The sequence below is a fragment of the Suricata suricatta genome, chromosome 6 (assembly GCF_006229205.1).
Source record: "Suricata suricatta isolate VVHF042 chromosome 6, meerkat_22Aug2017_6uvM2_HiC, whole genome shotgun sequence".
NCBI lineage: Eukaryota > Metazoa > Chordata > Mammalia > Carnivora > Herpestidae > Suricata > Suricata suricatta.
In genome coordinates, this window is record NC_043705.1 from 79,345,330 (window position 1) to 79,360,842 (window position 15,513).

The following is a 15,513-nucleotide window of genomic DNA, read 5'->3' on the forward strand; positions in this document are numbered from 1 at the left end:
TGAGATTGAGCCGTGCTGGGCTCACACGGAGCGTGGAAGCTGCTTGGGGTTCTCTCGTGTTCTCTCTCTACCCCTCCTCTGCTGGCATTCCCTCCCTTTCTCTCTAAAAATAAACATTTTTTTAAAAGAAAAAAAAAACGAAAAGAAAATAGACTCTCAAACTAGGAAGGCAGCCACGGAAGCTAACAGCTCTGGGCACTCCTGCATCCTGTCTGAGCTGCTGGACTCCAGGTGCCACGGCCACTCCTACTCCCCATCAGCAGACCCTGAAGGCCAGTGCCAAGGGAGGGGGCTCACAAACATCCATGATTCTTCGGTCCCTTTCCCTAGACTCCAAGTCCTGGTAGAGGCATCAGATTGTAAGCACGGGCCATGTTCCTACGCCCTAACTGCTAGGGATCCCAGGGAACACAACTCTGGCCTTCAGAGTTTGCCACACTGGAGGTGAGCCTGCACTTCCTTGAAATGGTCTCCAATGGTGGATGTTCCAGCCCTGTAGGTAGAGCCTTCACAATGCTAGGCACCTCCAAACACCTTCCCCACCCCACCCCCAAAAACCCAAAAAGGGGACAGCTGCACTCTCACAGACTTATTCATTTATGAAGTGACTAATTGCTACTGTTTAAGTAAAAAGTGGTATTAAACTTATAAACAGAAAGCATTGCTGAGGACCTTTATCAAAGAATACAATACTAGAGGAAATGGTCTGCTACAGAAGGACAATCAGCTATTAAAACCTCCTCCCTAACCAAGTATGTACTACTTCTCACATTGAATTCAAACATTAAGAGATCTCTGACAGGGAGAAAAACAGGCCAGAATTACCTGGATTCTTGCCCTAACTCCAGAAACTCAACGTAACATAATCAAGACCTATTTAAAAGTTGGTTTTATCAGTTTAACACAAACTCTGAGCAGAAAGCTACCTCCTCATGGCTAAAGAAACGGTTTTCACTTTCTGAGAGGAAAGGCCCATAAAGGAAGGACCTCTAATTTCTAGTAATTACGCTGGTACCTTAAAGTCCGTAATTACACGGAGAACCATGCCCTGAACTGGCCTTCAGTTTGTTCCAGACCTAGTGCATGTAATTAGCCTTGATTAATATCCCACATTTCACATCAACAGAAACAGTGAATCCAAATGATCCCCATATTCTGCTGCCTCAGGAAACCTCACTGTTCAAATTCTGTGCCTTTATCAAGGGAACATGCTGAGCAAATGGGATCAAATGATGCCTTGGCACCTACCTTGGTCTAACTATTCAGAGGAAAGCAGCAATGCCTTTCATGTAATCATCTTAATCCCTTGTATCAACTAATTAATACACAGAGAAAGCTTTTACTTGCATGTGAGCAATTATAGCAAGTTCCTGGTCGGTGTCCAAATGGATTCACAATATAATTCATGAACAATGAGGCGCTGGGAAAGACAGCTTCCAAAGATGACTTTTAAAATGAAAAAGGAGTTGGGGGTACAGGAATGAAATGACTTTGTTAACAGTAGCGAGTGAGGACAAAAAATGTCCATTTCTCAAAAAAATTCAACTTCAGAACCCTATTTTGCATACGACTTGCTTCACCAGGTCAATTTATGTGAACAAAGTAAGTAAGACTCAATAGATAGAATCCAAGCTCTTTACTATGTCCTTACAAAGCTGAAATACCACAGAGTTACTTACAAGGAGTTTGAAAATGAAGAAAACTGATGCCATTATATAACTGGCTTCAGCTAAAAATAAGCCAAAATAGACTCACTGCACACAGACTTTTGAAAGGCAACTAAGATTTGAGCTCAGTGATTTCACATTTCTCCCTGGGGGAACCTGTTGAATGGGCTTTTTTTTTTTTTTTTAATGCCAAAGACAGTGCATCAGTATTTGCAGCAGCCTGAGAACTATTTCAAGAATTGGGAACACGGGGCAGCAGGGATGGGGGGGCACTGAGGGAGCGGGTAGGGAAGCCTGCACAAAAGGACATCCAAAGCATCAGCACCTGCTGCAGGGTTTCTGCTCTCGTGTCTGCCCCAGCCGGAGTGGGAATGGCTCCAGCATTGGGGCAGCTTGTAATCCAATGTGGGGCAGAGGGCACAGGAACCTAGTGGCTCAGGCATTCAAGCAAAGGCTCAGTAATGAAGCACCACATTGTGGTAACAAGCCCCGGGTGTGTGCTGTGAACTTCCCCTGCGCAGATGGCTGGCTGTCTGGGGAAAGCATTACCCAACACAGTCCAGTCAACAAGCACACTGAATTCAAGATTCAAGAAACAAAACACTTCCTCGAGTCACCCCCTACCACTAGACTATGCTGAAGCTGCCTCAAAGTTGCCAAAGGTCTCCCCCCTCCCTTTTTTTTTTTTTTTTTTTTTTTTTTTTAAGAGTAAGATGCTGATCACATAGGTTTGGGTTCTCTGAATTAAATACTATACTGAGCCACCCTGGGAACCAGACAGTATCCTCCTGGCTACAGGGCTCAAGAATGAGCAATCACCAGCCCGTAGAATTTTCATGACCCAGCTTCCCCACCTTCCTGCCACATATCCACTCACAGGAACCAAAGGGCTGTCACCCTGATGAGAGAAAACAAAGCTCGGCAACTGCATTAGGAGACAGGTTTCTCCTTTCCCAGGGACATTCCTTTATGGCTAGGTCATGTAAAACAGCAAAATGCTCAATGAACACACTTGGTCCTGTTCCCCGCAGGTGACTGTGCCCTTCAACTGGACCTGAGATACAGGGAGAGGGAAAGAAAACCACTCTCCAATTTCTAAGTAAAAGGTGACCAGACAGCAGCGATAGCAAAGCACAGCCTACTGTTAACAACAAAAAGAAATTGAAAGCAGCAATGTGGACAGCACAGTCACACAGGTGTGGGCCAGGACCCGAGAGGGCAAAATAAAATGCTTCTGGGGTCGAATCTGGAGCCAAATTGACTAAAAAGGCCAGACTGGCCGAGAACCTGATTTGAGTTGCTCTGGCACAGAGAAACCTGTTCTTATCTGGCAAGGGCACCCCCTGCTGGCCGCTGCGCCGAACTCCGCCTCTTGGTCCAGCTCCAGACAGCCTGCCGATCCCTTAGGAGGAGGCCAGGAAGGGGCAACCAACTCAGGCAAAGCGAGTCTCTTGTAAGGCACACAATGGGAGCCAAAGGTCCCGTCATAGCACAGTCACTGCCCAAAGCCACAATCTTTGTCCAGTCACGGTTCTGTGCCGCCAGATAGATTCCAAGCAGGCTGAAAAGAATGAATACAAACCTGATTGCTATTTTGCATGTGAGAGGTTGAGAAAGTTAGAGAGGAGGGGGGATACAAAAGGGACCATAGAAAGATTCTTAAGTCACTTGCATATACACTGCTTTTTCACTGGAGGAAATCCTGACTACCCTTTTAAAGGCAAGAGTTTATCATGACATGCTTAATAGTAATTATTTAAATCCTTAGCCCAGGACACAGTAACACTTGTTTAAAATGCATTCCAACATCAGGGCACAACTTACTGCCAATAAAATAGAAGCCTAAAATCAGTTTTGCATTCCCACTGTTTCTCTTGTACATGATACAACCATACACACACGTATTTTCATGTCCCTTCCAAGTTTTACTTCCCTTCCTTTTCACCCAATTCTTTTCCATTTCTTTTGCTATTAGGCTCTTACAAAATCACCCTGATGTTTTGTAGTATTAGCTCACTGCCCCCTGCAATGATTCCCCTCAAAAATTATCACATCCAATGTCTTCAGCAGAAAATCCTATGTTAATTTTTTAAAATGTCTTTTAATGTTTTTTATTTATTTTTAAGAGACAGAGACAGCTTGAGCAGAGGAGATACAGAATCCAAAGCAAGCTCCAGGCCCTGAGCTGTCAGCACAGAGTCCAACGTGGGGCTCAAACCCACAAACCACGAGATCATGTCCTGAGCCGAAGTCGGGCGCTTAACTGAGTCACCCAGGCGCCCCAGAAAATCCTATGCAATATGGGTTTCTGCGTAAGCTCATTCCCACTGTCATCAGGTAGAGATGCTTACTTAAGGAATACTGCCAAGATGTTCAGCTAGGCTCCACCGGCTAAGACAACCAAAGAGAAACCTGTTCGTAAAGGCCCGGTGGGTCCCTCCCTACTGGCACAAATGTCATACGTGAGTACCTTTAGCTCATGTTATCTGCCCTTAGTCTCAGTCAGTTCACCAGCTCAGGCTGAACTTGGCTTCGCTCTGGGACCTCAATCTCATGTCTGTTCCCAGCTCTCAACTTCAAACAGAGGGGACAGAGAAGGCAAGGCATCTAGGCATGAGCAGAGAAATATAATGGGCAAAACAAACACGCTTCATCTCCTTTGGGTCATTTGGTCTGGTTTTCATTTTCTGCTTTATGTATGAAACCAGGGGGGTAAGAAATACCAGTGGCACACAGGCCCCAAGGACAAATGCTCTTATTTCAGAATTTTAAAATAATTTCCAAAAGCTGGAAACTTCAGTGCTTATTCTTTATGTAATCATCCTCGCTTAAATTTTTAGGTTTCATTTCTTCACATCGCTGATGCAACCAAATGGCTGTCCAGGTAAAAAGAGGGTTTGTAATCATTCATTTATTTACCTGTTTAATGAACAGTTATTGCCTGTTAGACATGTATGTGCCAAAGTATCCTATGTGGACAATATGTAACACAATGGTGGTGTTTATTCACTTGTTTTTTGTAGCCTGTACCATAGACGTCCATCCCCAGAAATAACAGGATTATCTGAGCTTCTGTGCTGTGGTTTACAGAGTTCAAACTTTACCTATCAAAAGGTCTAAAAGTGGGTGTATGGGTCTATTTTTATTTATAAGAGGGGAGAGCAGAGCCGTCTTAGAATGCACAAAATCAATCCACACCAGTTTAGGGAATAAGTCTCTGCTTTGAATGGAAATGTCAAGATATCTGCAATCTGTTTGGCCCCATGTCCAAGGAACCTGAAGGTTTCATAATCAAAATATAAAAGATTTTTATTCTTTACCACTTGTATAAGCAGGAGCCTCATTAGACTTGGTATGATTTTAGCTGTTCTCTTATACCCTAAAGCACAAAAATACTCATCTATATTTATACTCAAATGCACATATGACAAAACAGTCTGTAAGAAAAAAACAGAATCATAGGCTCATGCTTGTGTTATTTCAGGTGTGGGGATGAGCAGGACAGCTATCAATTGGCCTTCTCAGTAAATATGAGACCTATTCCAATTTTTCTCAGTAAGATCTGGTACAAAAAAGTTGCTTGGGAGAATTCTGAGGATTTTTATCACGGCATAAAACATCACTAAATGATAAGTGACATGTAAGTAGGAGGGAAAGTGCTTCGTGAATCTAAACTTTTTTTGGGTACTGTCTTTTTTCATATTGTAAAAATACTAAGACCCCCTCCCTTGCCAAAAAAAAAAAAAATCAATAAATAAGCTCTGACTGATACCAAACCCCTTCAGATTAAGCTCAATATGCCATTAATATGAAAAGAATTTGACAGTTTACATAAGGGATGTGACCTGGTGCCAAGCACCTCTGGCTTCTCCATTCTCCAGATGGTAGCAGATTAGTAGGCAGCCTTTATTCTCCTAAGAAGATTTTTTTCCCCCCATGGAAAAACTATAAAGGCCAATTCTGTTCCAAACTTCAAGTCTCCTTCACAAATGTCTACTCAATTCTGGGCCTTAACTAATGCCTATTAAAAGAAGCCCTTGGGCTTGAAGCTGTGGAAAGGGGGAAAAGACTAAGGCAAACTTAACTCTAATGCCTGCCTTTAAAAGATCTATTGACAGAAGCAGTGGGGAGAGTTTGAACTAATGTTAACTTAAAGAAAAAGGCTGGCGAGATTCAATTGTGGATGTGAATGCTTGCTTGAGTTTTGATCTTGACGGGGCTTAAGATAAGGGAGATAAAAACCTAAGCCTACTTACATATTAAAAAATGCAGTTGTGCTAAATTCACTACATACCACTGTTCTCAATTTGATTTATGCCCATCATCACCAAAGACGGTGAAGGACATCCCTGTCTAATACGGTAAAAAGCCACAGCAGAGGGCACTTGTTCTGCTTTGCTATGCTAACATGAAAAATCATTTCCTCCAATGCATGAGGTTCTTTCCCATTAATTCTTCAAACGCGACAAAGAATAAAACAGAATTTTTCTTTGGTCCCATTCTGAAGGTATAAATATAACAAGTGGTTCCTCAAAAAGACCTGAGGGGTGAAAACCCGCTCTTAAGCTCTAAGAATTCTTCCCCCAACAGATAGAAGGGATCTTGAATAACCAGGAAAAAAAAAAAATCTCATTTTATAAACAGACTGACCCCAATAAAAATTTTAAGAACATTCACTGCATTTAAAGTCCAGAAAGCGAACTAGACACCTCCTCAAAATGTCTGGCTTGTTCTGAGGTCACCTGGACACATACTGTATTTTTCAAAGGGAAAAAACTATTTTCTAGGGATCTTTCAAACATGTGTAGACTTCTTTTTACTCTCTAGTTCATAAAATGTTAGAGACACTTGTTATGTAGAGTTTGTTATGTAGAGTTTATTATTTCTATTAATATTTTCACAAATGGGTGAAAATGTGGTAAAATTTCACCTGGGTTTTCCCCCCCCCCCTTATGCAAGTTAGTCATAATCTGTGAGATCCTGAAAACCAGAAAATACTCTTTTTAGACCCAGTTTGCACAATGAAAACAAGCAGTTTACAGCACATGGTCCCTCCTCATCAAGGACTTTACAACCCACTAGGAAAACTGGACCCAAAAAATGGTAAGTGTTAGTAAAAATTCAACGTGACAGGGAAGGGAAGAGGAGATCAAAAGAAAAAAGACACAGGTCTAGGATCTCAACTATTTAGCATGACCTACTTCTACCAGTTTCCAAAATCATTTAGTTAAGAGAACATCAGCATTTGACGATAGCAAATATAATTAGCAGTCCCCAGAAATAAAAGTTTTCATGAAAATCTCAAAGGCAATAAAAAGAAGAGATTTATTTAATTTCTTTTCTGCGAACTGCCTCATTTCCTTAAGGAAGAAATGCCAGGCAAACAGTAATTTAAATGATCATGTTAAACACTCACCCAAGAATACCTACCCAAAATGACGACAGCACAGAACTCACCTAAAACAAACGGTCGGTTCTCCAAAGGCACTGCATGATACAAAATAGGTTCTTTTCAAAGAATGCTTTCTAGTTTCCTGTTCTTACTACAGTATTCTAACACAATGTCCATTCTATGGTCAGTATCCTCTTCTTTTCTTAACTGAGAAAAGTTACATCCAGTAAAGGAACTATCCCTCAATCCAATAAGTGGGACCATCCTGACAATCAGATAATAAGTTTAGGAAACGGCTTAAGGAAATGAGCTAATAACTTGACTGAACACAAGCAGATTATCTCTTGATTGCTACAAAGAATGCTATTAGGGGGGCACTATGTTTTCAAGTGATCATTTTTCCAGCCTGTTACAGAAAGGTTAATCTGCAGCCTTATTCATAAAATAAATTTTGAATCATGCCAAATACAAAAGAATTACATTAAAAATACATCATCAGGAACTATCCTGACATTTCTTTCAATTGTCTTCAGAAAGACTAATTCAGGTATTTTCCTGACCCTAAGCTTACCCATGAAAATAAAGGCTGTATCTATGACTTCATCAATGAACAATCTGTTTACCTATCAAGTTGGAGTAGACTTGAGTGAGGGAAAATACAATGGTTGTTTATAAAGGCTCTTATAAAGCTGTTAATCTCAAAATTCTTTAGTTTGTGAAGACAAGGGGACATGACCAGAGAAACTTGCCTTGCTGTTCTTTAACTCAAACACAAACCTCCTTCCTTTAGAATCTCAGGAGAACTGCTTAGATTGGACAGTACTTAAGTGAGATGAAACCCTTCCCCTAATTCACCAAATGATAGTTAAGTCACTGCACACATAAACTTCCCTCACTCCATAGCTTAGCATTCCAGGGTTATCTCTGGTCCAAAACACAGAACCCTGTTTCAACCTGCCCACCAATCTAAGCTTTAGTCAAAGAATTTTAGCTGCATAGTTAAGTCTACAGATTTCACTCTTGGTTCAAAAAGACCCAGTGGAGAGTTGCGCCAGTGTTTCACCCTTGGCTGGCAGCAGATCAGATTGTGAGATGTAAATTAGAATACCTTTCACCTGCAAAATGACCAACATAAATGCCAATACAGATTTCCTCAGGCCCTGGGGAGGTTTGTAGAGGCACTCGGGCCACCTGGTCACTCAGAAACGAGTCGATTGTGAATGTAAAACTCAAACCTTGCTTGAGAAAGGAGCCTGGGAAAACGGGAAACCTGCCATTCCCAGATGAAGTCAGTTTCTCAGCTGGGCTGTTTTGTCTATGAACAACATTTCATAGTTCCTATGCAATCTAAATATCAGATATTACTGCAGGCCAAAAAAAAAAAAAAAAAAGATGAGCTATGTTCCCTTTTCGCAGAGAGAAAACCCAGTGAGGCTTTAACGGTAAGGGTTAGATCGGAACGCAACACAGAAATGGGGAAATTTTAGGATGCGCCACTCCAGCTGGATTACATCCAACACCCACTTATCTTAGATAGAATTAGACCAAATGTCAAGAGTAAAGAATGGATAGGCTTACCCCTTCGTGTATCGGGAAGAGCTGGTCTTAGTGTTCTGCTGACATTTTAAGTATAAAAGGGTCTTATTGTAAACTCTGGACCCCCAGAAGGGCTGTTTCTAGAGAACTCTGAAAGGAGAGATTAGTTGGGGGAGCCTCAGCATCGGATTCCACCCTTCAATCACGTTAGACACAGAGCTTTAGCCACTTTTTCGCTTAAAGTCATGCATGTGGTCAAAAGTTTAATTATATCACCGGCTGCATCAGCAAGCATATTGTCCACCATCCACAGGAGGGATAAGACCTTTGTGGAGCACTGGGGTTCGGACATCACTGTGGAAGGCTTCCCAAAATGTTGGGTTATGCCTGACAGTTGGTATTTTTTCCCTTAACTGATCAAAGAACACAGCCTGGATCCTGGTAAGATTATAAAAGGTTTCCCTCAAATTCTGAACTTTGGAGACTGAGTAGGAGGGACCTTACCCAAATAGCTTGCTGATTTTTTAATGGATTGAGTCTAAACACAGTCAAATTGGCACCTCTGACACAACTGACTGGTTCTTTGCCAGCCACTCATTCCTTCATTCCATCAACAAGAATTTATTAAATCCCTGGGTGATGAGAAGATGCAAAAGGCGGCCTCTCCTCGTGAAGTTTCTAAGTTAAACCGGCCCAAACACCAAGGCATTAAACTGGTTAGGAGTCAAACTGGTTGTGCATGTAGACTGGGTGCAAATCCCTGAAGTCTGAAGTAACCAGGAGGCTCATTCTGAATGTTGAGAAATGCTGATCGTAATCAGTGTTTGGTTGTGGATTTGAGGTGTACCAGGCAAGGAGACGTGGCCCTGGAATCAGCTTCCAGCCCAGAGAGGACCCAGAGGGGTCCACATGAGGCCATGACCAGCTGCCAGTTCTAATCAGCCGAAAGAGGAAAAAAAAAAAAAAAAAAGTGAGAAACTACTCCAGACCTTTCTATAAATAGCTTTGAGTATGAATACAAGTGGTCTGAAAGTTCTAAGATATGTCAAATACCAAGAAAAAAAAATGATAAATGGCATAACCCAGACTAATCAGTCAAGAGCCATCCTTATAAGCATCCATTGTTAAGAACATCTGTCTGGCTAATACCAACGATGACAGATTTTCATTGCTGGCAAATATACACACTCATGCATACACACTTGCTGAGTAGAATTCACATTTCAGTGAAGGGAAAGAAGAGCAACAGGATCCACCAAAGAAAAAGCTGTTATTGGTCGGAGGCTGAGCATGAGCCTGTGATGCAATCAGCTGACTTATAATGGGGCCCAGTAGGCCCAGTGCCTAGGGCCCACACCATGTTTTAATTTCTTTTAAAGTAAAAGCAAAAATAAAATCCAGCTCCGATTATACTCCTCTTTAGGAGTACACAGTCATCAGGGGGCAGCCCAGTGGCGCAGTGGATAACGTGTCGGACTACGGATCAGAAGGAGTACACAGTCATAAGATCGAATGTTTAATATATTTTTTTTAACGAAGGAACAGGCCCATGAAGACAAAAGTGCTTGGGGCCACGTAAATCATACTGCGGCTCTGATCAGAAATGCCACTTTCTGTGTGCCTTCTGGGTGCCATGAACTCCACATAACCTCTCTACCCAACAATTCCAGAAGTATTACCATTGTCACTCTTTTATATATGTGGATATTGCAGTGCAAAATGCTTAGTAATCTTGATACACAAGAAAGAACATGCATTTTAGAGACAAACACAGCTGGATTAGAATTGTGACTCCTCCATTAAGCAACTACAGATACTGAGCAAGGTACAACCTTCCATGGCAAAGAGAATTAGATAAAATGTATGCAAAGAGCCTGACACAGAATAAGTAATAAATAGTGGCCATTACCATAATCATTATTATTGCCCAAGGTTAAATAGCTAGTGGCTGAACCAGCATTCCATTTCAGGTCTGCTGTTGAATCCTTTTTTTTTTTTTTTCCCCTCCCTGCTACTGTGTCCTCTTCATACCCATACAACCAACAGGAAGCCCCAAGCACCGTATATTATATGCGATATGGTCTGAAAAAAAAAATACTATCCTTAAATAAAATCATTCTTTGCAGAATAGAAAAAAATATAAAAGCCACACCTAATACTGCCACTCTTTTCTCCCCTTCTCTTAGCAGACAGCAGCAATAGGACTTGATAATTTCAGTTCCAAAAAAAAAAAAAAAAAAAAAAGGCAGTATGAATTAACTGTTCAGTTAAAATGCTTTCATCCACCAAAGAGGCTGCGCCCTTGATTCACTTCCAGCAGAACTTCTACCTACTCCACCTTTCACAGCGGGAGCGGTGCTTCTGACCTTTGTGTCATTCAGCAGTTTCACTTACTAGTCAATCCAACTCTCTGCAGTTGTTTACAGTGTTTCAACTACAGAAGAGGTAGCATGTTTAATCAACCACAACTCAGAGTATTTATAATAAAAGTCTTTATCCATAAATCTCCTAACAGTTTGCCATTGTCCATAGCAGTGCCTGGACCTTCAAGGCTGATTTTATATGCCTTTGATGAGGACTTCAACAATAATTCAGGTCCTCAGAAAGGTATATTAGAGGACTAGCATAATCACACTTCTGAAGGTACTTGACAAGTCTATATAGCTACACAGAAATTACAATTTAAAGAGCTCCTTTCAGTTACCAACTGCCACTGCAATTGAAGATACTTAATTCTACAAGTTAAATCTCTGACAAGACCACATGAACAGGGGGAGGGGTGCTCCATTTACAGAGAAGTGATAGAATACACCAACTTCTATCTTGGAATTTAAAAATTAAGGACATTTGCATGAGAACAGGGTCTATACCTTAAACTCATTTTCTCCTGATATTTATTTACCCTTGCCGGGATCTTCTTTCCGTGATTATCTGAAATGACGAAAAACTGGGGTGAGCAACCCAAGGCACAAAGGTCGACAGAACCCATACCCTTTCCCAGACGCACACACATATGTTGTACCATTCCATTAGCTGTGTACACCCAAAAGTTTGGCTCTTCTGGCCATTTGTTGCCTTCCAAATAGTAGAAAACTTTGACCCTAGTTAGGATCAGCTCATGGAAAAAAAGAAAAAAAAAAAAAAAAGGCCTAGGGAATTTCCTAATCTCAGCACTAGCTAGTATATTAAAAATAATTTTTACTGTAAATTTGTGCTCTGAGGTAAAACTGGAAAATGACTTTAAACAAGTCATTTTTAAGATGTGTGCTTGTGTACAAAATAGATCTTAGTACAGTTATAGCAGGATCCAGCTAAAATTGAGCCTTTCAGGCTGTGAGCAGCGGAGCCAGCCAGCCGGTGTAACGTGGGCCCAGCGCCTTCCTCCCCAGCAGGTTCATCTGCCAGAATTCCATTAATGGCTTCCAGGACATCACATTTTTTTCACCTTGGAAGAAATGAATACAGGGTAAACGGTTTCATAGGCAGTACTGAAAGAGGCTTTAAAAATAATTTAGTCTACCTCTTCCCCCACTTGCTAAAGTTTCATTCCCCCTGTGATATGATCCTGAGAGATTATTCATTATCCTGGTCCTTTACCCCTGAGACATATGAAGAAATAACAGAGCAACTGTGCCTTTAGGGATGGTAACAGCCAAAAACAGTAAAAAAATTCCGCTAGTCAAGAGCACCTTGAATATCTGATTAAGCTGCAGGACAGAATTATACTTCGGTTCCAATGCAAACTGTTTAAAATCAGTTCCAAAGTCATCTACGTTGGTGACCCACTGCTGCCGGAGCCTCCCTGCCAGGCCCAAGGCCGGGATTGAATTTCCCCGGCCAGTTCTCTACTGCAGACAATAACAGTTGCCACATTCAAGTTTCATATGTTATAACACCCTGTGATTTAGACTCAAGTTCCACTTGTACAGCTGCCTGCCTTCGTGTGTAAATAGGAGCCGAGAGTAGAGTTTAGGTCCCCAGCGCAGGCAAAGCAGATCCTTTTATATCTTAAGAGACAAACTTGCTGTCCCAGGACCTCAGGAGAACCAGAATTCTCCTATCATTTTAGCAGCCAAAACATTTTTGCTCGATACTCAGAAAAGGATTTAAGTGGCGTGTTGTGGGTTTTCCTTAGATCACTTATGTCAGCCAAGGTCAATGTAAACAAGTAAAAAAAAAAAAATTCAGGGACCAAAAGCAACTTAAAATTGAGCTCTTCAAAGAAAGGGAGAAAAATAATCACTTTTTGCACGTATCTCAATAACCCTCGTGGCCCAAAAGTCTCACTCTAAGTACCAGAGTATAAATTAATCATATATAAGTGGAAGATAAGTGTGAAAAAGACCAACTGAAGACTTTTTTCAAATACAGATTGGTCATAGCTCTCACAGAGTCATCCAGTATTACTTCCAAGTCCATCTTCGCTTTTTAATTAGTGTAGGGTTATGTGCTTTTGACACGCGCAACCATCCATAGCAAGTACTCAATAGATACTGGTGGATTGAACAGATATTTTAAAACTAGTTGTATTTGTGAATCCTTCAACCTATCTCCACAAGAATTTTGGCTCATTTGGGCTTAGGATGAGATTTTGTTCACTTTACCATACATGAAACAGAAGGTTACAAATAGTATGTGACTTAATAAATGTTGAGAGGACAGAATACACATTTCCTAAAGACTTAACGACTTGTCCATTGCATACCTTTAGCCAGTTTAGAAAGGTAAGCCACAAATGTTTTGATGTTACTCAACCTAAGCCATCAGAAGTAATTTTCCAAGGAATTCTGCTATAGGCTCTCGAGTGTAATATTTAGGAATATACCTAAATGACTCCTCCATTGCTGTCCAGATAGCTCTTTAAATGTTCATTTTCATCCAGCCCACAAGACTAAGTAACTGAGAATGAAACTAAGCATGACTTCTAAGAAACTTATGAAGATCTTACACCAAAAACATACAAATGAAAGTAAATGAGTAAGTTCTTTCCCCCCTTTCTCTGTTCCTCTCCTCTTCTACTCTATGCCCGGATCAATGTCAATAAATTCCACATTCCATCTCCCACAACAGATGAATAGAAGATTAGCTTTTCAAGGAAACAGCTGTAAATAACTATAATCTGGTTAGTAGGATTCCTTATGGCTCAAAGGTTAAAACAACAGGAGTCCTAAGTTTCCCTGATGAAAAATTTTAATTCCCTCCCATAGGAAAACAACAGGACATCTTCTAAAGTTTAAAAACAAGGTCATGTATATAACATTTATATAGATCAACTTGTAATAAAGAACCAGGATTAAGAATTTTAATTCTGTAAAATTCAGGTAAGCAAAGATCCAAGGGTCTCATAACTCAGTATTTTCTGAGAAAAAGTGAGAAGCTAGTTTAAGGTGAATTGGCATTCCTTGACCTAAGAGTGACCCTCCCCCCTAAGACATAACAGCCTAAGAGGATGTACAAATAAGTTTGGCTACATTTAAAACAACTCAAAATGAAATAGAAATAATTTGGTCCAAAATTCTGGTACATATTAAGTACCTAAAAAAAGGAAAATATGAAAATATCAGGTTTTAATCGAACAATAATTTGGATATAAAAATAATAATTGTGCACAACTGTGTACCAGGCATTGGCTGGGCAATGGGAATATGAAAGCTATAATTTCCTCTTTAATGTGAACTTGCTTCTTCAGATGTCTTTCCAGTGAATGAGAGCTTTGATGGAAATGATTGTTACTTGTCAGAAACAGGAAGGGTGCCCTGTAGGACTGCTGCTGCCTCTTAAGAGCACCTGCTCCCTGAAGGCCAGCATGGGTCCTACTATGGCTGGAGAGCAAAGGCAATATGGACACAAGGGAAAAATAGGATCTATGAGTGGCATTATCAGTACCACCACATGACATCAGCTTGGACCTTATTAGGCAGACGTGAAAACTGCTTATTGCCAACAAGTACTTTATTTGGGAGAAGAGGGTCCTTATTTAATTAGAACAGAGGATGCCTTTTATTTGATGATTCAATAAGATACAGATAAATGGAGTATTTTCATTCCTTTAACCACCAACTCTGGAAGATACAGCTAACTAGATTGACAGACCCTGGTCAAATACAGATAGATCATCTGGTGGCCACTAAGCTCCACACCTCAGAGGAGAGATGTAGGTTCTAGTCTAGTCACAGTTCCACAAGAGACTCGATCATGGATCCAGGCAGCCTCAATGTCCAGGAGGAGTTACACTGCTCTAGGGAAGGAGCACATGCAAACACTCCCAAAGGTTCCAATTAGCTCCATGGGAATACTATGGCGTTCTGGGCTGCTCTGGGAGGATCAGGATTTTCCCCACAGAACCAATCAGAATCCCCTTAGGAAGTCTACCAAACCCAACTGAGTCCTTAAGAGACCAATGAATTGGGTAGTAAGCCAAGAGCACTGTTGGAGTTGTTTTCCGAAGCAATCTCAACCTCTCAAGGTGACTGGAATCCAGTAGTCACTGTATTCGCCTATACCAATGGTCTCTAACCCCAGGCAGTCAGGCTCACAGAAAATGAACCTTTTTGATGACCTTAGAGTAAAACTGCCTGTCTACAATTCAGTCCTTTTAAGAAAGGGACCAATCCAAGACACAGTCCAGGTGGCTAGTGGTATTTTCCCTGATATTTATATATTCCCTGAATTATTTAAGAATAACTTTTAAATGTAATACCTGACAGCTTTACCTCAAATATCATTTAAGTCTTTTATCACCTTATGAACATTGCCAGTCTCTTCTCAAGTAGTATAAAACTCAACCATTAAGAAATTTAATGGGCACAATGAACATCTCTGTTTGGTTGTCCTTCCCAACAGAGAGCATTTGCTAGTACTTATTGATAACAAGTCACTCATCAGCTATTTTCATAGTTGCTCTTGCTTGCTAACCAT

The 15,513-nt window shown here is 40.9% G+C and overlaps 1 protein-coding gene across 2 annotated transcripts in view; it reads right to left on the reverse strand.

Moving 5' to 3' along the window:
* EFNA5 (ephrin A5) overlaps window positions 1–15,513 on the reverse strand; it is a 270,572-nt gene that overhangs the window by 174,043 nt on the left and 81,016 nt on the right. The window lies entirely within an intron of this gene.